Source organism: Lepidochelys olivacea, assembly GCF_965140295.1.
Source record: "Lepidochelys olivacea isolate rLepOli2 genome assembly, chromosome: 12".
Lineage (NCBI taxonomy): Eukaryota > Metazoa > Chordata > Testudines > Cheloniidae > Lepidochelys > Lepidochelys olivacea.
In genome coordinates this window covers 35,721,280-35,747,547 of record NC_140422.1, presented here as the reverse complement: position 1 = coordinate 35,747,547, position 26,268 = coordinate 35,721,280, and the positions used below count along the sequence as shown (strand labels likewise).

Below are 26,268 nucleotides of genomic sequence, written 5' to 3'. Positions count from 1 at the left end.
TACAGAACAATTCCTTTTTTTTTTTTTTCCCCTTCTTCTTCTCCAAGTGGACACTTCAAAACACTAGAAAAATATTCCAAAGAGCATGCCCTTAACTTTAAACCGATATTGTTTGGGTTAAATTGCCTACTATGCAATGTCCTTTCTTCACTTTCAAAATAAACCATAGGAAGCATTAATGCAAATACTACATAAACACACATTCATTCCTACATTTTAAAATCTGCCCTAGCACTTGAGCCCAGTCCCTTTTTGTTGCAGTTTAATTTGATGTGAGAACCAGATGTATCTTTAAATTGCAGACTTCACAACCTTCTTACATGTAAACAGGAGAATATCTGATCTATATCTGACAAGGAAAACTACAAAAAACAATCCATCTAACTACACTATTTTCTTCTCACTCTGGGGTATGTTTATCATTTTAATTTCAATTTTATCCAATTTAAGAATTACAACAAACGAAGAGATGGATTTAAGCAAAAAGCTCAAAAATGTGCCTTTGACTTGGAATTTTATGTGGCTACTTTTAGTTGGTTATGAACTGTTTAACACTCAGATCTGGTATCAAGAGGGGTGAATCATAGGTAAAAATCCGTACATATTTCAAATCATAGGTAAAAATCCGTGCATACAGGGAAATTCAAACCAACTTATATGTTCTTTGAATATATTAAGGTACATTTTAAAAGTGAATATAAAGAATCAAATGCATGATCACAAACTGCAGATGTTTACAGTTGCAAGATAGGATTTAAATACCATACTGGCCCAGATTCTGATGTCACTTGCAATGGTGTAAAAATGGAATAACTCGAGCTTATTGGTTGTTCCAATTTTATGCCATTGTAACTGGAAACAGAATCTTACCTAATTATATTCATGCCATTTTCAGTATTTTTTTAAAAATTCTTTATTTGAAGGATATTGTAAAAGAGCTGGTCAGGAAATAGTTTTGGTTCCCATAAAAACAAAAATGGGTTAGTTTTCATCAAAATTTTTATTCTATAGTTTTTAGCTTTTCATTTAAAAAAACAAATCCCCAAGCCTCAACATTTTTCAGGCAAGCCTTAATTTTTTTTTTGACAAAACCTCAACCAATGTAGTCAAAATTGACATTTCCCATAGAAATTTCCATGTTGATGAAAAAGCTATTTTTTCATGGAAAAAACATTTTGAATGACAAATTTCAAACAGCTGTTCATTATATGCCAGAAATGAAATGACTGGTTTGGGGATTTTAGCTATTTACTTGCAAAATCACATGTATTTCCATTCATATGTATATACATGGACGTAAAATATAAATGAATGCATCTATTTACAAATAGTAATGTTAGGCTGATAGCCTACAAGTTGCATTTTTTCTATATCTCGAAAGAATTTCATTGCCAAAAGTGTACATTACGTCACTAACTAGATACTTTGTGTTCTAGGATTTTGCATAGTTTACTGTACCATTGGCTCTTCTGGGGCCCATGAGAAAGTCTTTTGGAAAATGCATGCACAACACACCAGTTATTCCGAGAATTGTCATATACAAAAATGAAAGGATTCATCTGTGTGTGCCAACTGAGAAGAAAATGACTAACACACACACAGACAGAGAGGTAAGGTTTTTAAAGTGGTCATCTTTGGCTTAGCTCTGTTCCCAGTGAAGTGAATCAGAGTTTTACCACTGGCTTCAATGGAAACCGTATTAGCCCAATGCTAAATGCTTTTTAAAATCCCTCCCTGGAGGCTTAGATAAGCTGTGTATACACAGCTCCAGAGAGAATAAATTTATATGTTGTTCCTGATTGTACTACAATCATCTCTTCACGTTATCGTGAGGATCAATTATCCAATTAACAGAGCATACTCAATAAAATACTGTGTCAACTCCTTGGCAGAATTCTCCATTGACTTCAATGGAACCAGGTTTTATCCTATCATATTTTGGGGCGTTGATCCTTCAAGTCCCTGAACTGTGCACAGCTGGGTATATAGGGTTCCATCACAAACAGAAGCAAAGATCACACACATGGGCTCCAGTAAGGTTGAATGCTATGCATAGCCCTCTGCAGAGGTAGAACGTTTTAACTAACTGGGTGTCTGCTCCTTTAGTACGAGTGCCAGGTTAGAAAAGTTTCAGAGTAACAGCCGTGTTAGTCTGTATTCGCAAAAAGAAAAGGAGGACTTGTGGCACCTTAGAGACAAACCAATTTATTTGAGCATGAGCTTTCGTGAGCTGCAGCTCACTTCATCGGATGAAGGGGACACAAAAGGGCACACAACAGCCATGTCTGAAGAGATATGGGGTGAAATCTAGGCCCTGCTGAAGTAAAGGGCAAAACTCCCATTGGCTTCAATGGGCTAGGATTTCACACCAGTCTTCTGTGATCCTTAGCTATGAACTCCTCTCCCAGATCTTACACCTATAAGTAGGAGGGATAAACTTATAGGACCACACAGCAGAACCCTTATTAATTCAGGACTCAATTTCCCCATCCTCCCCGGTCGGTTCATCACTTCTTATCTCCTTGTTTCCCATACAAACCTCCACCCCTGAGCTGTGTGGTAGGATCAAGTCCACTGTGATTACTCTAGTGCATGCCAAAAATGGTGCACTCATGCAGCTCATTAGGTCAAAAATCCACTTCTCTGAGATGTGCTTAAATACATATTTACACAGTAATATACCTGATGACAGCTTTAGAGCTATTACAATCAAATGGGTGAACAGTACACATTAAAATATTGTCTCAATAAGTATTTAACAAGAGAGACAGTAATGACTCCAAAAATTGCTTTCCCGCTCTCATTTCTTTTGTGTTTATGGCCAAAATGAACACGAAAATCCCAAAAGAAAATTCACAAGCAGAGTGAAATGGTATTAATCATGCAGAATGATGCCCGAGGGATGGATAGGCATACTCCCCACCTCCACCAAATAGACATTTGGCAGGAACGGTGCATGAACTGAGCAGCTCTGATCCACCACCGCAACTTATTTAGGCACCCTTAATGGCTTACTGTACAGCAGAGGTTCTCAAGCAATGGTCTGTGGAACACTGGTGGCCTATGGTAATTTAGAATGTTACATGATTCTGCCTCTTACCCTTATTTCCAGGTGATTGAAAGAACAGCTGGGATGGGGAGATTAAAGTAGGAGCAAAAGGAGACACTGGGCCAGACCCTCCACTGATGAAGATCAATTTAATTTAATTCACTTCAGTGGTTCTATGCCAATTTATACCTACTGTGGGCTCTGACCTGGTGTGGTTAACTTGAGGGGAGGGGGGGAGGAGAGAGAGTACATATCTTGCACTGAAAGACAGTTAAAATGCACAAGTATTTGCCAAACACTGTAAGTAAATACTGTAGTTGTACAGAAATTTTATGCAATCTCAGCTGAAGGTGAGGTACTCCATGGGTTGCATGGGGGAGCTGGCCCCGAGTCTTTCTTTCTATTTCAAAGTGGTCTACACTATGGAAGATTTTGAGAATCTCTGTGATGTGGGTGCCCAATCCTGCAGCATTACTCCTGTGAATACTGAAAGCCTTCTCTCCTGCAAGCCTGGTGCAGAATTGGGACCTCTAAATATTCGCATTCGGATTTTCATCCCGGCCTTTGCTTCTGTGGGGTCTTGTTCATGAAATGTAAGGACACAGCTGAGTTAATGAATGCACTTAATTACCCAATGTGCAGCCACAATAAAGCACTTAGGACTGGATCCTATACCACTGACTTCAGTGGGTACAGGATCAAGCCTGTAGACAACTAAAGGATGTAAATTACACCTACACACACACACACTTATTACAGGAATAGAATAGAACAGAGATTGCGGGCACAGAAAATCTGGCCAACTATATCTACATGTGTGCGTGCATACCATTGGTTCCACTTCTCTTACCACTGTTTATTGTGCTATTCTACTTTAACGTAGAGAAAGGAAAAGTTCACTGGCAGTTGCCCTCTCCTATGAACAAAACCCCTATTCTACATTTTTTAAAGCCTGCAGCTGAATAAACGAGAGAACCTGGCCTTTCTTTACAGGCAAGGGCTGTCAATATTATATGATGCTAGAAACACAAGGGAAGTGAGTCAAGGAACGAAACACCAAGATTTTCTGTTTCAAATACCAAATGTTTGAAGCCAATGTTAGGCCGTGCCAACATACCGAGGAATGAATGCAATGTGCAACACAATCCTTTCGACAAGCTGAAAGACACTGGGGCTGGATCCTTGGAGTGTTGCTATTAAAAGCCCATTTGAAACTCTGCTTTGCCCTTTGGGAGGATAATAAGCAAGAGAAGTTTGCTAGTAAAGATTATATTTAATGCTATGTTTCGGATGCCTGGGCAAAATGTCAGAGACAACACAACTCTACATGGTTTTTCTCTGTTTCAGCTTTCTGGAAGGGATTTTTTTTCCCCCTTTTCCTTTTTTTTTTTTTTAAAGCATGAATAACCAAAATATCATAAATGGAATAATTAATCTCTTTTTTTGCCCTGGGATTTCAAAATGCAGCATCTTATTGAATAACTCTTCTATTTAAATGTAACCCAGATGCTGCTCCTGCAGCAATCATAAGCACAAACTATGAGTTTTAGTTCAGGTCATAGCCAGTTTAGTTATTTGAACTTCTTTAAGTGGCCTTGCATCCCAGCTCTATCATTTGTCAGAGCAGGGGCAAATAAGGCAGATGATGGTCACTTTTTAAATTGAATTTTAAAACTCTGCAGAAGCCAACAAAGGTTGCAGAGAGCCACAAGTTCTACTGTGAGATCAAATTAATCAGTTTCAGATCAGCTATATAGGCAGATCTAGGGTTTATTTACACTCAGCAATTTTTGAGAAGGGATTTTTTTTAACTCATCACTATTCTCATTATGTAGAACCTGGTATCAACACCAGGTAGCTAACGGTGACTGTATCACATTAAAGTCCATATTCGGATGCTTTACTCGTGTTGAGAAGCATGTTGCTTTGCAAATAGTCACATTGAATTCAGTGTGACTTTTTTATAAAGATGAATAAATTTATTGAAATCTGTTCCTAACAGATCTGTTGTGTATTCACACCAATTACTGTATATATATACATGCTGCTTATTATATAATTTACATGCTATTTATTATGACCTCATGTGTGGTAATTATGTGTACGTGTGTGTAGACGCACACACACCACAGACCCAAATATACGGCGTACAAATTCCTTTACGCCATAATCTAAATTTCGAAACGTGATATAAACTGACAAAGGGGAAAAAAGCAGAGGGAGACTGAAAAATATACAAAATATGCATTAGAATGGACAAATATGTAGCCTTGATATGTATCACTCATTCAGAGCTATACCACATGTGGTGAGTAATGTGGCTTTGCAAACCAGACTTTATAAAGCTCTTTCAAGAACCAATGTGGCTCAACCATGTTCACTAGGACCACCTTGGGGCAAGAGGGTAGGCTAATTTCCATGGTCCATTCAGTCTCCGGCTTCTCTGCTGACACTGCTTAGTAGGGAGAAAATTAGGTCCCAATTATTTAAGAAGTTAGATGCACATTTGCATGTATACATGCTTTTGCAATGACAGGCCTGATTTCTGAGAACAATTATTGTATTTATACATAAGAAATTGCATGTGCAAATGGCATCCTATGCGTCTAAATTCACATTTTGACCACTCACATTTTGAGATAACTTTTTTTTAATTGAGCTCTCATTGCCAGTTCTTATGGTGGTTTAATGAGGTGGCATATGGTACTAGGAGTTGAACAGAGATAACCCCATTTCACATAGGCTACCACAGAGATGACATATGGCAACAAGTTTCATCACTACTAACCTGGACTGGATTTCAGCTCTTTACAAGATCATAGATCTGAGCCTACCTACCAACCCTTGGTACCACCACCAACTTCCCTATACATGTAGAAAGTTCATAATAATTGTTCATTTTAAACTAGGTGAAAGGGCTTATCTTGCTTTAGCCTGTTTTGTTTTGTTTTTTAGTTCAACTTATAAGACCAGTGTGACTGTCCTGGAGCTTGATGCTTGAATTTAAATGTTTTATGGGACATAATTCGCTCTCATCTGGTGCGCCTCGTAAAACGAAGAAGAGAGGTGGCTGCATCCATCCATCCACTTAAGAATGCTTCCTTCCCTTTTATCCATCTTTTTACAAGACCAGTGCTGTCTCTTGTTGTTTTCTTAGCAGTGATCTGGTGAAAGAGAAATAAAATGTCACAAGAGAAATAAGATGCAAATGCCGTCATTTAAGAAAGGAATTAAAGGAACTTCTTCCTTGCCCTTTGCCAGTATAGATTTGCTGCACACCAGCTTGTACCATGCAGCTGTTTTGGGAATGAGCAGATCTAGAAGCATGTGCAATATTTTCCAGTTTCCTGATGGGCTCCATTTAATGTAAACATGGTTTAACTTTTTAACTAGGTCATTAAAAGTGTTGGCAAAAAGGTGCCACTCATGTCACCGAGCTGCCTGCTGCATCACTGTGATTGTTATTTGTCAATGCCATCTTAGAACTTTTGCGCTCAGTTAAGAAGTTCCAAATGGTTGATGCTGAATTGAACACAATGGGTTGAGGGTTTTTTTTCTTTTTCACAGTTCTTACTGTGCAATAAAAGTCACTTGCTGCCTCCTTATATCAGATGAGCCAGGTATAAGTAGTGCCCATGAACATTTGTCCACTGGCTTTTTTGGGGGCGGGGGAAGGGGGGCAGGAAGAGAGTCTGATATCCAGAACCTGTTATCATGATAAAAAGAAAATATATTAAATTTTAAAGCCAATAATTGGTAGGTTTGTAGGCATTTGGCTTTCCATTTATAAACAGAATGAAAAAAAAATACAGAGACTTTATCCCAAAGGAAGATTAAAATCCAAGTGTTCAAACAATAACCTAATTACTAAAAAGAAAAGGAGGACTTGTGGCACCTTAGAGACTAACCAATTTATTTGAGCATAAGCTTTCGTGAGCTTATGCTCAAATAAATTGGTTAGTCTCTAAGGTGCCACAAGTCCTCCTTTTCTTTTTGCGAATACAGACTAACACGGCTGTTACTCTGAAACCTAATTACTGTAATCCATTACCGTGATGGAGTGATTTCATCTTCACTGTCCAATGAAACAAGACTCCCAGCTACTGAATGTGCAGGAACAGATGGAGGGGTGTCAGGAATGATAAAAAACTCCTGAGTATAAATGTTACAAATAGGTTAACAGAAAGGAGTGGCGCCATGCACATCATAAAACTCTGCTAGGCTTGTCATGTTCAGAATAAATCTTGATTTTGTAATGGAATAACTCTGCAGCTCCCTGCATTGGGTTTCACAGGTGATTAGATCACTGATGTATGTGGCAGGATTGGGGGCATGGGGAGGGGGACCTTACAGGAGAAGCCTTAAATGACCTCCGTTAGCTGCTTTTTGATAATATGAGGAAAATGTAGCTAGCTAGCAGGATGTATATCTGCAGGACAGTTTTTTTCCACCTCCGTATTTGGGAAAGCAATCAGTTCAATCACAAAAACCCGTTCAGGGCCTGCCTGGCAAGTCTGATGCTGGGCCTCCTGGGGAAGGTGGTCTGATGGGTGAATTGGTGAGCAGGCTTGCAGCAGCAAAAGTCACCTGTCATCTCCTGTCAAAGGGAAGGCAATCCTGCAGCTTGCTGAGACCAGCCATGGAGTGAGCATGGACTGGGGAATCAGGACATGCACTGGTTCAGAGCAAACCCCCACCAACTCCACCAGACTCCTATGGAAAATTCAGCAGAGATTAAAGAGGTCCCTGAATGGTTGAATCCCAGCGGGACAAGCTCATCTCCTGACTTCCCAAGATGGCTCCCCACTCTCCTGGGCTAAGCAGATCTCAGGTGCAGGGCAATCTAGCCACCACTCACTCCCAGTTTCATTCAGAACATGGAACTGACTTGTTAACACAGCATTTCTTTGTTGTTTTTTTAGTTCACTATTTCCAAACTCTGTCATGCAACAAAATGTAACTGTTTACTTGAACAAAGCTTCCCTGAGACACCAAACATGTATGAACAAGTGAGGAATCTCCTTAACTAGCCAGAAAAACCATTAAACTTCATCTCAGGCTATGTACCTATTCATCTTTCTTTACTTGATTCCTTTTAACACTGAAAATACCCCATAGCTCTTGAAATCCTCAAGGTATATTGGCAATGCAGAGGTCAGTAACTTGATCTCAGTGCTAAAAAGACACTAACAGTTCTTGAGGGTAAAGGAAAGTTCCTTAATGATTTTAGCAGATGAATCAGAAGAGAAGAGGGAGGGGTCAACTGGCAAATCCCATACTACCCAACAAAAGATAACCTTTGACTTCCTCTGACTCTCTGAACTGTGGTGCCAGCAGAATCCTGAGTCCTTGTGGGACCAATAAATCCATGGGTGTTCATATCAGAGATCCTATATCCTGGCTGTAAAACATGAGAATCTGAATTCAACCCAGTTGTTAAAAATTGTTGTTGATAAACTCTCTGGGGTTCATTTACTAGTAAAATGGGATCGAGCACTGGAAAGGATGCTATACAGAGTGCACTGAATGGCTTCCTTTTTCAAAAAAAAATAATCCAGTTTCTGTGCTGGCTTGCAAAATAACCAAAACAATAAGTCTTTAGGCCAAATTCTGTCCTCAGATACATGCCTGCAGCGTGTGGAGAAGTCAATGGGAGTTGCAAGTGTTTATCTGAGGGCAGAACTTGGCATTCACTGTTGTAACTCAGTGACTTCAGGCACTAGACCTGCTGCTGCAGACATTCATATGAGAGATCCTCAACCATCCCTTTAAAAATGAATTCTATTGGAAGAAAAATTAGAAGATGAAGCAAGTGATCTTTTGATTATAAAAAAAAAAAGATTTTGCTATTTTTGTTTTCAAGAGCAGGAGGTGGGTGTGGGTGCTCTGTGGGATTTTTTGTTTAAATTTTGTTTCCTTTTACAGAATTCGTACATATTTGATGTGAATATTCCAAAATAAGCGCGCTGATTAGCCATTAGCATGACGTTTATGCTGTGGTATGGTGAGAGTATTTTTCTTAAATCTGTAGTCAGCTGCAGACCAAAGCTTAAAGTTTAGAGAAAGAAGACCCTAAGGATTAGAGCACAGAAATTCTGCATTCTTTTCTCAGTTCTCTCCCTGACTTGCTGTATGACCTTGGGCAAGTGACTTAACTGCTCTGCCTCAGTTTACTTCTCTTTGAAATTAATCACAATAGTATAGTGAGAGTTTTTTAATCAGGGCCCAATGGAGAAATTTGTGTACATAACTGCTCATATGCAAAATACACACCCATCTGGGGGGGCATGAGTACCATGAATGCACACACAAATTCCTGTGTGTGCAGATGGACAACTGAATGCATATCTGTTCATCTGAATGCATAATACTGGATTTATATATATCTATAGCCTATGTGTAATAATAGATGAATTGTTTATGAGTTCTACTATAGTTATTTTCCTTTATTCATAAGACTAATATGAATAATAATGCTGTTAGTTTGGCAGCCATTTGATTTCAGCTCTTTCAAATGGTATTACACCTATTATACCTGCAAAGCTGTTTTTCCGAAAACTAACAGACTTAAGACAAAAATAAATACATACATAAAGCAGCCTCAGCTCTAGTTAGGGTCGTCAATTTTGGTTTTGATGTATTCCTGGAGGTTTCATCACCTGACATAATCTTTCATTAAAGATTAATCTTTAATTCCTGGAGACTCCAGGACAATCATGGAGGGTTGGCACCCCTAGCTTTAGGAGGAGGAGCATGGTGGCAAAAGAGATTGTTAGCAGGAATTTCACCAAAAGTTTCAGTTGGTTTACTTTGTGCTTTTAAAAAGTTTGTAGATCCACAATGCGGCCACCCTATGATTGACATCTTCCCTGTACTGCTGACGTGACCCAGCATGCACCATTGTAGAGATACATTTTCATTCAGTGGTGTATATCTCTCTACAGTTTTTGTTTTTATTGTTCCTATTTTATATCCTACTGAATAGTTGTTTCTTGGCTATCTGTTATTTCTTATCTAATCAGATATCAATTTGTCTCTTCCACCAGTGCAGTGATGATGTGGAGCTTATCAGCTGAAAGCTTAGAAATGCATTTATTATATTAACTGAGGAATTTTGTAATGAATATAACACAGAAAAAAAAAAGGAAGAAGAAGAAGAAGAAGAAGAAAAGATCAATGGTCATAACTATTCGCTCTTGCTTTGAATCCAAAAGGAAATATTCCACAAAGAACTTTTTCCTGATGGCAAGGGGACAGGAATGCTAAGATGGCAGATAGGATACCTATAAAAAGTTATATTTAAATGACAAGGGTGTGGGAATATGGTAGCAGAAGGAAATGGTATTTTTAAATGAATTATTGTAAGAAACAGGGTTCCTAGTCCTTAAAATCTGCCTTTTAAAAACATTTTGGTTCATCAAGATTGATTAGCCCCAATACCTTGCATTGTTTATGTTTAGCTGTGTGGGTAATAACCTCAAAAGAATTACTTCAGTAATAATAAAAAAACAGCATCCCAGCATTCAGCGAACAACCCTGCAGGAACATACTGGAATGGATCGCTCAGAGCAACACTCCAATAACAAATTAGTTAGGGTGTGCAGCCGACCACTCCTGAGCTACCCAACAACAACAAACCCATGTGTGCAGCCCAAAGCATTCAAAAACAACCCAAGAATAACAAACCAGTTTGCATGCCTGATGGGAGAAAAGAAATTCGGCAAGGAAAGAGATTTCAGTTTGAATTGTCCAAGAGGTTATTATTGCCAACCGTGTTAAACCATTGATGTTTAAGAATAATACCTTTTCAGAGCCCAGTCCAGTTCCCATTGACTTTACGAAGAATAGGAACATGTCCAATGTATCCGCAAGATGTTCTTTTGGTGTTGAGGACATACTGTTTATCAGTGTACTACCTGTAACTAATGAGCCCACTATGGCAAATGGAAATATTTTTCATGTCCATTTGTTAAGGGAAACTTGAGGGGGAAATGGAACCTGCTTAATTCTTGGCAGTAAGATTGTACTTGCAGCAACCAGCTACCCAAGAGTACTGAACTGAACAAGGGCTATAAAAGCTAGAGGAAAGGTAACAAATCTCTTCATAGTTCTCCTAGTGTGAAGAGACACCCCAAAAAAATGCTTCTGAGCTGAATAAAAAGGAACTAGGTGCTCTATACAGGAAACCTGAACCAGTGGGAGCCTTCTCCCTGTAAAGCCTTACTTCAGGAACATCTCTCTACATATATTTGTATCTATAACACATTATGTTACTGCGCAAACTGGTGGGTTAAAATTTTCAAGCCCAGATTCACAGCTTGGGCCTCTGCAAAAATTCTGAAACAGAAATCTTAAATTTTTAAACCACACCCATCTCTGAGCTCCTGAGAATTCTGAACACAGCCCAACTCAGCGAAAGTTCAGAGTGAGCCATGGATGTGAACTTCCCAGTCTGGGCCCATCTCAGATAGAATATGTACATCCCAGTCACAGTAACATTGAATCTGCTATAGCTGGTCCTTAAGATGATGCAATATTTGATGAAGAAAATCTGAGCTCTGGTCTGAAACATGTTCTTTAATATTCAAAGACATCAGATACTCTGATACAGCCTTTTGACTTAAACAATGGCCTATTGAACCACTAATTCATTTTTCTGGTAGTGTAGTCTGACCAAAGGAAAGCTGGAAAAGAGCACTAGTGGAAAGACTTTTACAAGGCTCCTCTGTGGGGAGATTTGGATTGGAAAGGGATGACTAATAAAGCCTAAACTGTGTAGGTTTTTTTTTCTTCTTGGTAAGACATAATTTATAGAGTCACAGGATATGATTCTGATCTCACCCTGGTGTAATTCCATTGAAGTCCATGGTGATACTCCTGATTTACACCAGTGTAACTGAAATCAGAGTACAACCCATAGTTTTAGGGTTTTTTAAAAATTATTATTTTAAACCTCCCACACTCCAGAGACCTGAATGGAGAGAAATTTATTACACAGATGGAATGGGAATGAAGCAAATTGGCCAAGGAAATCATATGGAATATCAGCCTCACTACTGAAGACCAGGAGAGAAGAGGGGGAATTACCCCCAGTTAATCAGAAATCCCACACTTCTGTTGCTCAGAAAAGTGATGATTCCTTTGGAATTTAGATTCATGGTGAAGGCGAAGGTCGGGGCTGAACATTAGCAAGATACCTACTTCCATTGGCTGCTGCCTTTCTGGCCAACCATACCAAAGGAGTTTCCTCCCTGACAATGAATAGGAGCAATGAGTGAGCCAGTTCTCTCAGTGCCAGAAATTATCTAGATTTCATAGCCATCTTGATGTACTTAGAAGATCAATAGGGCACAGAGATACATTTTTCCAAAGACTTTGAGACTGAAGGTAAGCCAAGACTCACGAGAACAGATAAAGAACACCAAATTATTCTATATATGGATGAAATATCAGATCCTAAGACTTCCATTTATGAGAGGGAGAAGTATACTCTAGGTTCATCGTATTTAATTAAAGTGTGATCAGGCTATTGATTTTAAGTGGAAGGTGCTCAGATACTATGGCAAAGGGAGACAATATAAAAACCCAAAGACCGACAGTTTGAAGGGAATTGTAAGTTATCCTGACCTCACATTTATCATGGTTCGAGGAAAGCTTTTCAAACCTTTAACAAAGAGGTGGTAGATGTGTTTTCATGGCTGGCCTGCCCTGCTACTAAAAGCAGGTGATAGATGGAGTTAAAACTCTTCTTATTGTTTTTCTTTTTGTGCTTTGCAGTGCAACAGATTTAGTTTTAGGAGCTGTTCTGCTGTCCCAGAATGTAATTTACAACGAAGTCATGATCAGCCTCATTCCTGGGTATGTAGGATCTGGGTCCATTAACAGTCTCAGCTCCAGCGAAGGGGGAGTCCCAGCCAAACCAGCAATAGCTGTGTGATCTGCTGGAATAAGCACAGGGGTAGGAGCCAAGCAGTCCTGAGTTCTAAGCTGGGTTCTGCCATTGACTCATTGTCTGGCCTGGGGCAAGTAACTTCACCTTCTGAGTCTGAGTTTCTTTAGGTGTAAAATGGAGATAACTATGCAAACTCACTTACCTCAGAAGGGATTAATTAAATAATGTCTGTACAATCATTTGAACATCTTAAGTGCCAGACCAATGATTCAACATATCGTGAGCTCCACAGAAAGCCAGGTAAAACCAACCACTGGGCAGTGCTGAGGAAGGGAAAAATGTGAGGTACAAATTTCCATGAGATTCAGATCGTTCCTGTCCCTGGGCAAAACGCAAAGTCGAGATTGGTTTCAGAGTAGCAGCCGTGTTAGTCTGTATTCGCAAAAAGAAAAGGAGGACTTGTGGCACCTTAGAGACTAACCAATTTATTTGAGCATGAGCTTTCGTGAGCTACCGCTAAAGCTAAAGCTTATGCTCAAATAAATGGGTTAGTCTCTAAGGTGCCACAAGTCCTCCTGTTCTTTTTGCAAAGTCGAGATTGTTATCTGTGAAACTAGAAACCGTGCTAGAATGTTATTAATTCAGTGCTTTTCATTTTCAGTTTAAATTCAGTGACATTTTAAGAAAATACATGTATATGCTAGATGGATATGGCTTCTGAGGATGTGCAAAGACAGAGGCGATGCACAACATGGAACAATAACTTATTGCTTTCAGCAAATATCAGTACCAAAAAAATGACTTCTTTGCCACATGGAATATATACAAAAATCCCAACCCTGCATCCTTTTTCAAATAAAAATTTCCTAAGCTCACGCTACGGTACCAAACACATAAATGTATAACAATGAATGGAAAAAGAATAAGGTTCCTTTGTATGACAGTTGGGTTAGAAAGGAATGATTGGAAAGCCTAAATTGTAACATAAGAAAATTCCGTTTTAGGGATCTGATGACATTTTAGATGAGCTTTGCTCTTGTGGTTTACAATACCATCATACTGTATATCTAGCTGAAAATGTATCCTTGTATGAAATGTTTTCATAAACATTATCCATATATTATTTTCTTCTACCATCGTCAGAGTGGTTTCTTTTATCATTAGATAAAGGGTACAAGTTAACATGGCAAAAACAAGCATTCTTTTAAAAAATCTTTATTATTAATTTACATCTAAAAATTTCAAAAGGTAGCATTGGAGCAAAATATAGCCATTGGAAAGCTATGTCAGGAACTGCAAAATGTTACACGTGACTGATTTAGTCAGGCTGTATGACACCATTTGCTTATGAAAAATGTCACAAAAATGTGGTACTTTGAAGGCACAATAATATGAAAGTGACTTTGTCTGGCATATAAAATGATCACTGCGAACATCCCACACTGTCTGGGTGGATTGAAAAATGTATTTTCTTTACATTCTATTCATATTATTCAATTAGAGCTTGATCAAAAGGAATTGAAGTCAATGAGAGAGCCTTTCCCCTGACTTCAGTAAATTTTGGATTAGACCCCTAAATTGTAGTCCAGTAAATCTAATCTAATAATGAGTGGATCAAAAAATTGAAAGTCTAAACAAATCTGCTTTGTTTTTAAAATACACAGTAAGTAGCAGAAGAAAGGCAGATTTTTTCTACAAATTTATAAGCTTGCTTGATTAAAAGGAATACCAGAATCGTTTTTTTAAACACTGGTATGACAGAATGTTTGGACTTCACACATACTCGGTAAAAGTCTACATGATAGATCAGAAGACAGAGTGCTTCCAGAGTAACAATACATATGAATGTGTTGAAACTATTGTTTCTGTTATCTTTTTATTGCTACTGGGAAGCTTTTGGTGGCAAAGCAATAAAGCTATTGCCAGCTACATTATTAGTCTCAGGCTAACATCTGCAATTACTATGGAATAAATGGTTTGCATCACATATGAAATATATACAATTAAAATGAGGAACAGATTTCACTATTACTCTCTCTCTTTCGCTTCTCAAAATTCTGTGATTTTTTTTCATGGAATATTTGTGCTCTGGAAGAAATGTAAATCGAAGTGCCCATTTACAATTAGTGACAGGTGGACCTCAAATATAGCTTGCAGGTTCTGCTAAACTACTAAAAATTCAGATGCTTATCAGAAATCTATGGAAAACTTATTCAAACCTCAATAGAAAGCAGGATCGAAATGTAACAAAAGGAAGCACTTATGAGGTTTCCAGTACTTTGTGCAGAATGCTGCCACAAAGATCATTCTCTTAGTCAGTTGCTTTAACCACATCACCCCTCTCTTTGAATCCCACCACAGGCTCCCCCACTTCTCTAGTACATCAGAACACACGCTGTTTGTTTTTGCTTTCAAGACCCTTCACGGTCTATCCCCACACTGCCCATCATCTCTCATTCACTATTGAAATGTTGACACCCACCTTCGATTTCTGGGGCTGCCACAGACACTGGCAGATGGCGTCCAACCCTGTCCCCACATCTTTGCCAACCCCCTCCTCCTATGTGTTCCCAGACTAAGGTCTAATTTGTGGGAGGGTCTTGTATAAATCCCTTCAAACCAGGATGGATTTCAGCCTCACGGAATATATTACAAATCACCTTAATGTAGTTGCCAAGTCCTGAGATCAGGGCTCTGGGTTTCTCTGTTGTTGGTGTCATAAGCTCTGATAGGAATTCTGACAATGAGCACCCTACTTGATTCAGTGGAAACTTTATGAACCCCAGACTTGTACTTAATATTCCTGATGCTATCATTGGAGGAGAAATGAACTCGGGTCTTTATACGCTTACCACTTACAAAGTGTTTTTATGTCTTCAAAGCACTGTGCAAATATTTAATTAAAGTCTTGATAGGTAAAATGTTTTTTGCATTTTGACTTTAAATAAGCTATAGTCAGTGTGGTGGAAATTGATTAAGCTCCCAACCAAAAAAAAAAAAATAATCCCAGTTTAATAAGAATCTAATTTGGAGCATACATTTGGTTTAGAACTGAATGAGCATTTTTTAGTAAATGTATTTATTTATCCATTTTAATGTGATTTCCTCTTTTTTCCTGCATAAAGACAAACAAATACATTCCATCCTGAGTCAAATGATATAATATAGGTAGAACAAAGTTACATGCCAAAGCCAAGTTGGCCAATTAAACAAAACCCCACTGTCAGGGGGCAATAGAAGTGTCCAATTCTTTCATCCAAGTGTTTACAGCTTATTTCTGAAATATGATTCTAAGTGGATAATGTAGTGCACAGCAAGAGCTCCGTGCATATAAATACTTTCCTGTTTGTGATTTTTTAAATCATAAGACTTTGAAATACAATAATTTTCAGTCTTGACACAATCAGTGTAGATGAAATGAAGCCAGTTACCACCATTTCACAGGGCTGCAGCAATCCTGGAACCTGAACAAATAATTCCTTGCTTAAAAGTAGAGGCCTCAAATGTTCAAAATAGAGTGACGAAAGCTATACACCTAAATTAATAGTGACAGATCTGCAGAAGTGTTGGGCACCTATCATTCCCCCACTTTGACTTCAGGGAGTGTTCTAGATTCTCAGTCCCTCTTGAAAAAATCAGAATATTTTTAAATATTTAAAATATTTTAAAATAAAATATTTTAAAATACTTTTAAAAAATCAGACAATGTACAACATTTCGTAAGTATAAGCTCTCCAAAATGGGTATAGGATAATGACCTAAGCTGTCAAGAAGGTGCAGGGGAGACAATTGATGCAGTAGGTGATTTTAATTCATACAGCGGGGCTTTGGGAAAAAGTGTATTTATAGGTATGCAATAGTGCCATGGATTGTATAGCTTTTAATGCAACTTCCATGTGTTGTATTTATTTCCTGATACTTCTCCTAAATAATCTTAATTTTTTCACTAACTTGGTATTTGACACCACACCCAACTGGTCTGCAAGGGATGCTTCAGACTTCCATCTTTTGTGATTATCATATTTTTGTCACTGTTTCAGGACTAGAATTATACGTTAAATTGTAGATTGTCATGTACAGATCTTAACCGTCCCAGTTTTGGCAAGTATCCCTTCCTCAACCCATGGTGTGTTGTCTTCTTAGAACGTAAGCTCTTCAGAATACTGGGTTTGTGTCTTCCTACGTCTTTGACCAGAACCTAGCAGAATGGTACACTTTGGCTAATGGGGCATCTGGACACTACTGGGTTTTGACCACGAAGACTGATGCACAGATATCAACACATAGCTAAGGTGCAAGTTACACTTGCAATAAAAAATTAGGTGCCCAAACTTGGGCCCATAATTTGGAAGTCTGGTTGAAGCCATTTTAAAAATCTCCCCCCAACTGCCCATTGTATATCACCAGAAGTTTGAACTGAGATAATAAATCAAGATGTTTTCCTCTTTTGTCAGTTTCCTAGTACTCTTGCTATTACGGTGCACAAGCAATTCACGCTGGCAGAGTTTGCTCGGAAATATTTTGGAACACTCAGAGCGCGGGAATGCAGCCATTAGCATACAAACACGCATATACATTTGGGACCAAGAGCTTTTTGGGTGCATTCAGTACATTTTTAATAACTAGCTCATTGGCAGGACTTTCAAAAATTGTTGGTCTGCTGCACCAATAAACAGAGAGAGCTAATTCCTTTCCGTTAAGTTTGTTATTGATTGTTTTCGCTACTTGCTTCACTCAGAGAAGCATTACGACCCAATCTCCTTAATAACTGAGATCTAAGAAGTTTTCTCATGTTGAAATGTTTTGTTCTGATCAGCTTATATAAAATGTTATGCAAAATTGAATAGAATTTACCATTAGGAAATGTTCCTGTTATTCATTCAGAATTTTCATTTGCTTAATTTCATATCCTAAATTTCCCCTTATGCCAACCAAACAATTCCTTTCCTTCCTCCATGTTTTACAACATTCATATACATGCAGACAGTCATCACATCCTCTCTTAGTAATAGTTTGGCCAAGTTATACATAGTTCTTTTAATCTTTTCTCATAAATCAATCCCTCTAGACCATTCATCATTTTTATTGCTCTTCTCTGAATTCTCTTCAGTTTGTTGATATCTTCCCAGTATTGATGTGGTCATAGTGGAGCACACTATTATATGTATTGTCTCACCAGTACCCTGTTCAGACAAGCTATCACCCTCCCCCCCCTGCCCCCCGGCATGATATTCCATCTCTGCCTATGGAGCCTCTAAATCCCATTTGGCTTATTTTTGCTGCCATATCACATGACAAGCTCAGCTCAAATTCTCTGTCCGCTCTCTGTCTTTACATTTCTTTCTGCATAAATGTGTTTGGGCTCTTGATTTTTATTAACCAGTTCTTTTCTTTTAGGACAAATCACATTTTACTTCCTGCCAGGATTTCTAGCTTCCATGTTTTATTCCTGTGTCTTCACTGATGCTTGTCACATTTCTCATTCATCTGCAAATGTAATTAACATGTTTGCCTCTTCTTCCAGTTTATTAATGAATACATTAAATAAATCTAGACTTAACTCCAATTCCTTTGGAACGTTTCCCCCAATCCGACATGCTGCCTTTAATCATTATCTTGTTTGTAATACTTCAGCCAGCTCGGAGACCACAGATGACTGCTTATATCCAGACCAGTTCAGATCAATCTTTCATCATTTTACGAGACTACCAAATGCTTCACTAAAATCCAGACAGATTTGCCCAGAGCGCTGATGTTGTTGTACACTGCACTGCTGGCCAATTAAAGCCAGCATACCTGCCATAGGAGGGTCAATCCATTTCAGGGAGATCTTCTGGCGGCACAGAGCCAATCATGAGATTTCTACTGTGCTACTCCTCCCTCCTGCCAACTCTACTGAGTTCCAGCTACCAAAGCACCCCCTGGGGACTGTTGGCAGCTGAGGTAATTTAGGGCAGTTGTGGGCTGCTCTGTGTTATATTAAGAGATCTGCTCAGGACAAAGGGAGCTGAGAATCAGAGAAGAGGAAAGGCCAAGTGGGTTAGGCCATTATGTCTACTGGTGTTCTGTCATCTGCTAATTCAATAATTTGTACTTTTATAATTTTATTAAAAAAAATAAAGAATAAAGTTAATCTGGCATGATTTGCTCTTTGTAATCCCTGGCTCATGTTTCCATGATCCTATAGATGTTCAGATATTTGTTTTCTCTCTTTGTTCCGGGGCAGATGATAGATTTATGTTCTATCTAGTGTGTAGTACGACCCCTGGATACATAGCAATCAGTGATTATTGACATGCCTTGAACAGCATCCCTCCTTGGCAAGATGATTTGGAAATGGCATTTACAAGAGGATGGGGAAAGATTTTTTTATTTCCTGGAAGGAAATTGCAACTGCTCTGAAGTTGGCATATGTCTGACTATTACACCATCTAAGGTTCTGACTTTGAGAGCCAACAGTTAGTAACAGGGCAGATGCTTCAGTGTGAACCAAAGTCACATGTCCTTCAAGGAATTTCACCATGAAGCCATTCACATATCTGACGTTAATTCTCATTGGGTCAAAACAATAATAGGAATAAGTGACTTTTTCAGTTTCTGTTTATTTTTTCCCAGGCCACAAAACATCCATCTATTATGTCATTTAAATTAACCAAATAACAGATGCCTGCTTTCATAACAAGGTCCCAATGCTGTTTCATAAATAATAGCATAAGAAATTACAGACACAGACTTTACCAAAAATGAAAAAGAAAGCCATATTCAGTTTTAATATTTAATGTTTATCACATGATTTGATAATGCAAGAAACATGTTTCTTCATAGTTGGGGGCTCTGAAAGCAACATTGCCCACTGAACTCAACATAAAGCTGGCAAGGAGGAGTTCTTATGTCACCTCGGCCAGATTCTCACTGCATGGCCTTGGCTAGATCACTTGATCTCTCAACTTCTATTTCTCCATCTGCCAAATGGGTATTTAATTACTCACACAGGTGTTGTACAGATCAGTTTGTTTGCATAGTGTTCTGGAGACATGGAGCCTGATGGACCTTGGGTCCGATGTAGTGCAATGATTCCTATGTTATCACATGTATTTAGGGCACAATTCACTAATATGCTCTGGCTGCTTTGTACTGATCTGGAGATGTAAAGTCACCCTGAACCTGGTTTAACTGGCTGGTTAAACCAGACTGATAACTGATTTGCACCAAAGGCATGGTGTAAAACAGCTGGTGCATACCAGCAAATCTGGTCCTTGTTTTATAGTTATTTGCATTTCTGTAGGGCTCATTACCTTAGTATGTGAGCACCTTACTATATTAAAGATACATCAAAATAGCCCAGGAAGTTGGAGCTCTGCTTTCTGCCGGAGGCAGATTCCTTTCCATTGGGTTCTTTTACAATCACTAGATGACCCCTGCCTCCATAAACGAAAGTGCTTGGGAACATAGCAGGGTGGGGAGCAGAAATAGAATTGATCCCTGGAATAATTGTTCTGTTGTCCACTCATGGCTTGGAAAATGAGGGTTTTTATTTAAAAAAGGGACCCAGTTTTCGATTGGCAGCCAGTGCAGTATTTGAAAGTGTATCCATATCATTCAGCTCGGCTTCGGAGATGGGCCAGTCAGTGCAGAATTCACCTTTTAAGTGTTAAGCACTGGTTCTCTGCATCAGTCATGGTGGCTAGTGGGTTTTCTCCATAGGTCAAAAGTGAGGCTGAGCAAACATATTTTCTAAAGAACGGTGGGGTTTGAACAACAACAACAAACTGCACTGAGGTTTATCACTTTTTAAATAAATGTGACGGTCCCCCTGTGTTCGGAGAGGATTTAATACCCGTTTGCTCGCAGTGTGAGGCGCATCATGAGCCATTTTGTGTTATTTCTCTTGTACGCGTTATGCAATTGTGGCCCACCCTATGGGGCTACCTGGGGAAATGGCAGGGAAAGCATCATGATAGACACACTGGGGTTAGGGGCCTGCTGTCCGTTTGCTTGTTCTAACACAACAGAACCATCTCCTATCTTTTGACGCCAGCCCTCTTAAGTAGGGAACATTGAGCTAGAGGGAAGGAGAAAAGATGTCTCTAGTCTTACTTCCGGCCACTGCCACAATCCAATGTTAGCCAGCAAGAGCCCAAACCTCAGCCACAGCAGCCGCAGTGTCTAGGTGGGATAACTGTCAAGGGAAAGCAGCTTTGTAATGCGTCCCTAATTCTTTATTGACTTTGAGAAGCTGAGAGTTGAAGGGCTGGGCAGTGGGCTCGACAGGAAATACAAATAAGAGACCATTCACAATGATGCCTGAATAACCATATTCTTCTATGGGAAAACAATAGAATAATAAACTACTTACAAGCAGGCTTATACATATGGGGTTTCTAATCATTGTTTGTATATAAACGCATTCTACCCAACTAAATTGGAACATCCATGTCCAGTTTCCAAAGGCTTTACAAGGTTACATTTTAACCTGGCTCTTCATGCAGTTAATTCAAATGCTTTCCTCCCTCCTTGTTCATTTCTTAGTGGTTGAAGTCTGTAGGGTCTGTACATCTCAGGATCAGGCCCTTAATGACTTGGACTTGCAGGTTTCAGTATCTTTCTGCATTTGGATGCATTGTGGAATCAGGCATCCATGGCTAGTTGTCCTTCTCAATTTCCCCCAGGTGCTACAGAAAAGCAAAACAAAGAGCAGTAAAATTCACACACATTGTTAAGTAAGTAATCTCAGTGGAGGTGAGGTTCTTTCAGCAAAGGAAAGGAAAAAAATACACTGAATATGAAGTGGCAAGCTGTGATTTCTGTGTCTCTGCTAACTCTGTTCATTTTATTTTTACATTACCCTCCAAACCTACTACTGTCTTACTGTCTATTTCACCCCCCTATTGCAGCCTGTCTGTTGTGTAGATTGTGATTTCTCTGTCTTCTTTGTTACGTTTACAGGCCCTAGCAACCGGGGGACCTGATCCTCGACAGGGATCCAGAGGTGCTCTTGTAATAATAATGCTAATATAGAAGAAAGTGTCTGAGAATGAGAGATTTTAACAGTCAAAGGAGAATTTGAAGTAAGGGGTTGGAGGAGGATATGAGGTAGTTTTGCTGAGGTTTATAGGGAGCTCCTCCAGGAGACTATGGCCTCTCCCACTTTTTACTGGCCAAAAGGGTGAGTGACAGGGGGTGGGGGGCAGAGAGGAGTGTGGGGGAGGTGGGGTTTTGAAGGCAGTGCTGGAGCGGGGCATTGGGTAAGGGAAGGTGCAAGGGCAGGGCCTCAGGTGGGAAAGGGGTGGCACAAGGAGCAGGGCCACAATTCGGGCACTGGTGGGCCCCTCACTTTTAGGGACCTTCTGCCGCTCCTGAGCTCCTCCCAAGCATGAGAGACAGCATGGGAGAAAGCATAAAGGTGCTTATTTGAAAATGTATGTGATGGAGGCTGGTATCACGGACCGACCAAAGGCAGGAATCCACCTTTTGACATGAATGAGAGGTGATAGGTAGGGTATCCCATGAAGGGCCTTGAAAGTTAAGACAGGCGGCTTATGGTTAATGTGATAGAGGGGTGGGGGCGGGGGTGGGCAGGCAGTGATGGTATTCAAAGAGAGAGGATTAACCACCACATGGGCAGTCAATGATCACAGCACCATGATGGGGATACTGATGTGTCACTTAGCCATGCTGCTCCTCTAGGTAGCTCCTCCCAATTTTGAACTTTTTACCACTAGCAGCACCTGTGCTAGGCCTGCCTAAACCTGAATAACCCGGGACTCAATCCAGCGCAACTGGTCACTGATTTTTAGTTATTTCACCCCTAATGAATTTGTCCCTAAGGGCTACATTTCCAAATGACTTCTAGTTGGGGGTGCACCTATTTGTGCATGCAAATCCCATATTTATGCATGCAGATCAGGCAATTGTACACACAGCGCGCTCCAATGAACACTAGCATTTGCAGATGCAAACTGGATGATCGAACAAACAAGGACCTCTACACCCACAATTACCCTGGTTTGCAGAGTTCAGAAGCCCAACTGCACTGACAATATTTATGGCATCTGCCAATAAGTGCTCCTAAAAATTCTTTGTAAGTGCATTAAGATGTTGTCCTAAGCAATGTATACTCTAGCCACCCTTAAAAAGTTTCTTCCAATTTGACAGATTCTGCTGATCTGAGAGATGCTCCTTATAGCAGTGGTTCTCAACCTTTTCCATAATGGATTCCCTTCTCCCATTAATGTCTCCATACCAGGACACCCTTCCCATCTAGCCAGGATCTAGGCAGGGCTCCTTCACATTTAACAATGTGGGGAGGGTGATCAGAACATCCAGGTTGAGAACCCAAACCCTATACTTATAAGATATAGAATGCTAACAGCACTGATAATCTCTCTTAAACCAGAAGAAGCACTCACTGTATTCTTCGCTCTTTATGCTTGCTGGAGGTTGATTAACACACTCAAGAATGAGGTTGTCTCAAAAGGAAAATTATTGATTGAATGACAGTTACCCCCCAGTCAGAATTTGGACCCCACTGTGCAAGATGCTGTGCAAATATACGTCCTTTCCCCAAACTGCTTTTAGTCTAAGCATATAAAAAACGAACACCTTCAAGAGAAGAGTAAATAGATTAGAGTTTTCCCATGTTGTTCAGTATGAAAAACGATCACAAGAAAAATAACTGGTAACGCCGAATCAAAGAAAAGGAGAAATAGACTCAAAAGTATACTATTGGGTCTTGACCTTTCAGTTCATTGAGTATTCCTATATAGCACCGGGCTTCCTTGACTCCCAGTGAATTGAGTAGGATTTGAGGAGACTTCACTCACCACAGAAGTTTGTTCAGTACCAAGCCCTAAATTAACTTTTTAAAAAGTCAAATCAGATTCTAGGTTAAAAAGTTCATTTTTTTTTACATCCTCTCATCAATCCATAGGGATTCATTTGTTTAAGAGTGACAAACTTGTGGCGTACACAAAATCACTGAAATATTTAATCATACAGAAAAAGATAACATTACAGCATAAACACAAATTCTGCATCTATAGTCTAAACAACTGAATGGATATAAATTTCCTATCTTATAAATTAATAAGATGCAGACCCTTAAGAAAATATAGAATCCAGTCCTGTAAGCACTCCACTGGTCTGATCCCATATAGTCATAGACCTCAATGAAAGTTGGATCAGTTCCTATCTGGAAAAGTCGCATTAAAATCAATGGGATAGCTACATACACATGATCAGAACAATAATGCACTCAGAGCTGTCATTTCATGTTTATCTACTTTACTTCATTTAAACCTATCAAATTAATACACCTCTTTGCAGATGTAGAATCATAAATCAATATACCTCCCTTGAAATTCTTTACGGAATAACTGCTTATGTTTTGTTTTTATAACACTGTAAATAAAGATTGAAAAAACAGTCTCGCTTACTGCTAGTAAACAAAATGAAAAGAATGGGATGAGAATCAGGACATAATAAAAAAAACCAATCTCCCCTCCTGGGATGGACATTTCTAAGAGACAAATAGGGGATAGGTTTAGGTTTTAGAATAATTGGGTGGGATTTTCATATGTACTTGAGTGATTTAGGAACACAAATCCTATTGACTTGCACTCCCAAATTAGACACTTTTGAAAATTCCACCCATAATTATCCAATTTTGTATCGATATAAAATAGGATTTTAATTATAATCTATTTTTAAACAAAAATCAATAATTTATCAATGTAAAATTCTCATTAAATGCATTCTTCTTGTATTTGATATTTAGTTTTAAGTTTTCTAGAAATTACTTTTAAAATAGGAACTGGTAAGTAAGAATTTTTTTTTTCAGTGTCTCTTGTAAAAAATAGACAGCTAAATAATGGGGGAAATGTGGAATACAAAATAAAGTTGAAATATTTTAACCTACATGTTTATTGCTGTAAAATGGTACAAATAACACTTAAAGATATAAATATAGGTTCATTACAGAATATAATATAGTAAGGGTTTGTGATCATGAACAAATATGCTGTAAAATAGAGCAAGCCATTTAATAATAATGATCTTTTAAAATCATTATACAAGACTTTAAGAGGGATCAGGTGTATTTATAAACCAGGCTATAGTAAAATATAAATTATACTTTGTATTGCAATAACATACCAGTTATTAAATTTAAGATGTACTATGGTATGATTGTTTTTTCTTCAAATCTAGAGTTGTGTTTCACAGAAAGACTTTGCAGGCTTTGCTATTTGATGTATTTTTCAGGTTTCATCTAGATTGGCTTTTTTTTTTTTTTTTAACATTAATGGTTTTAAAAAAGTAGAGCTAAAGAACAGGAACAGCACATATTTCTTGAAAATTCTACAAATTCAAAATATCTGACCATTATCCTGACACATCTTTTTAAATATCTGACCTGGTGTTCTTTTGCTTGTTAAAGAAATATAAAACAGAAATCAGATACTCCATTTTTTCTTTAATCTCACTCTCCTGGTGCTTGCTCGGTTGATAAAACTCAAAAGTCAGTAAGTCCTCAGTTCAGCAATGAAATTTCATACTCTAGATTTCAGTTCAGTAACTCACAAAAAAAGCTTCACATTTCATACATGTTCATTGCTGTTATGGCACTGAGTTTCAGAAGCAGGCAGGGGAAAAACTTTACATCCAAAATTTGACAAAATTAAATATGTTACAATTGAGGAAGTTTGCAATAAATAAACAGACAGACAAAAAAAAAGCACATACTGTACACCCAGGAGAACTGATTAATTGCTGGCGAAAAGTTCTTAGACATTCAGATTTCCTGAGGCTTTTCCACTCTTTCTGTGCACCACTCACTTATAATTACATCTGGGGCCATTCCTTCCTATTCCACAGGATAAACTGGAATATACGACTCAGCAGCTTTGTCTCTTGCTCTTTAAACACTAGAGACCTTGTAAGCGGACAACTTTTTTTCCTGTTATGAAATTTTAACGATCTTCCAAGTCTCTCAAAATTAGATCAGGTTTTTTTTGTTTTTTGTTTTGTTTTTTTTTTACTGAGACAGACCTGGCTTATTTATATAACAGAAAATGGCTTATTTATACTACAACTTTTATAACAGCAAAACCAAAAACAAAATCAGTGGAATATATATATAAAAGTCCAAAGTGTTCTCTTGCTTTACTGTATCTCTGGCTATTCCTGAGAAACTACTGCTTGGACTATATCTGGTTAGCACCAAAAAGAAGGTTGCACTCTGGGTCCATGGGTCAATCATCATCTTTTCACAGGACTACCTTTGAAAGGGCACACAGTCTTTGGAGTGGGTGGCCTCTAGCGAGAACTC

General features: G+C 38.7%; 2 long non-coding RNA genes across 2 annotated transcripts; one reads left to right on the top strand and one right to left on the bottom strand.

The window, feature by feature from the left end:
- Positions 1-328: 328 nt before the first annotated feature.
- LOC311528829 lies at positions 329-6,125 on the top strand. The gene is made up of 3 exons (XR_014713712.1): positions 329-410; positions 1,437-1,610; positions 6,005-6,125. It is a non-coding gene; the product is annotated as an uncharacterized lncRNA (long non-coding RNA).
- Positions 6,126-19,702: 13,577 nt separating this feature from the next.
- On the bottom strand, positions 19,703-25,769 carry LOC311528762. Its single transcript, XR_014713689.1, has 2 exons — positions 25,683-25,769; positions 19,703-21,613 (listed from the first exon to the last, which is right to left on the bottom strand). It is a non-coding gene; the product is annotated as an uncharacterized lncRNA (long non-coding RNA).
- Positions 25,770-26,268: the final 499 nt, after the last annotated feature.